Source organism: Octodon degus, unplaced genomic scaffold (genome assembly GCF_000260255.1).
Source record: "Octodon degus isolate 3935 unplaced genomic scaffold, OctDeg1.0 scaffold00183, whole genome shotgun sequence".
In the NCBI taxonomy this organism is placed as follows: domain Eukaryota; kingdom Metazoa; phylum Chordata; class Mammalia; order Rodentia; family Octodontidae; genus Octodon; species Octodon degus.
Window position 1 is genome coordinate 545130 of NW_004524759.1, and position 1487 is coordinate 546616.

General features: G+C 36.0%; 1 protein-coding gene across 3 annotated transcripts in view; it reads right to left on the reverse strand.

Annotated features, from left to right (window-relative positions):
* LOC101593148 (alcohol dehydrogenase E chain-like) overlaps nucleotides 1–1487 on the reverse strand; it is a 178167-nt gene that overhangs the window by 153378 nt on the left and 23302 nt on the right. The window lies entirely within an intron of this gene.

Below are 1487 nucleotides of genomic sequence, written 5' to 3' on the forward strand. Positions count from 1 at the left end.
TTTTTGCGGAACTGGGGATTAGAATTCAGGCCCTTGCGCTTGCCAGGGAAGCACTTATTCCACTGAGCCATCTCCCCGGCCCCCAGTATTTTGTTATTTTCAATGCTATTGTTAAAGGTATGGCTTCTCTAATTTCTTTTCCATTAAATTTATTATTTGTGTTCAAGAAAGCTATTGATTTTTAAGTATTGACTTTGTAGCCAGATATGCTACTGAATTTGGTTATTAAATCTAGAAGTCTCTTGGTAGAGTTTTTGGGGCCTTCTATGTAGAGTATCATGGCATCTTCAAATAATGATAATTTAACTTCTTCCTTTCTTATCTTTATTCCCTTTATTTCTTTCTCTTTTTTACTGCTCTGGCCAATGTTTCCAGAACAAAGAGATCCATTCAGTGCTACCTTTGCTTTACTATCATGTAAAAAAAAAAAAGTAAAGCTCTGGTGAAATAGCTCAGTGAACTAAGCACTTGCTTAGGCAAGCACAGTGATCAGAGTCAATCCCAGGCACCACATGCCACACCACTACCCCCTAACCCTGGGCACGCAGAGCCGACCACTGAGGCCTGGTGCTGTGGCATATGCCTATAACCCCAGTGCTGAGTAGGATGAAAACAGGAGGATCACTGCCAGTCCGAGCTGTGTAATGAGACTCTGTACCAAATACATTAAAAAAAGAAAAACTTAAATAACAACAACAGTAATAGTAATTAACATGTATTGATTGCTTTCTATGCATCAGGTACTCTTCTATGCTTTATAACATTAATTTTGTAAACTCTCACAATTTCTTTATGAAGTTGCTATTTCCATCATCACATAGTGTTCGTGGAAAATTAAATTCAGGAAGAATAACACATGTGAAAGCTTACTAAGCAACGATGTGATCTGAGAGGATCAAATGCTTATTCCTTCAGTTATTATTTTTCATAATCTACTTGTTTACAAATGGTGTTTTGTAAATTTAGTATTTCGTTTAAAGTGATTATTGGTCAATTTAATTTCTTTTTCAAAACCTAAAGTAGTACTGTAAATGGTATCCAGTAATGAATGAAATAACATGAGGTGAAACAAGAGCACTGGCCACTGGCCTCTTATGTCTTTGACAACAAGACTTGTGACACTGTTCTTTCACGCTGTTCTGTCACTCAGAACCTGTCAAGAGAGTTCACAGAATGAGGTGCTAGATGGAGCAATTAATTCCTAAAACAGCAACTATTCTGGAAAGAGTTGTCCAGCCTTTTGAAATTAAGCAATTAAGTAGTATAAATTAATTGTATTGAGTAACTGCATGCAGGTCTCTGTTTCTTAAACACAGTAAAGAAACATGTTCCATAAAAATAAAACCAAATATCTGTGTTCTCAGTGCTAACAAGTGATTCAAGTTTTAGCAGCATTAATTTTTCATCCAATCAGATGGATTTCTGTTTGAAGAAAACACTGTTTTATAGCATTTCTCTAGAAAGTCCTCTGAATTGAATTCGTCAAA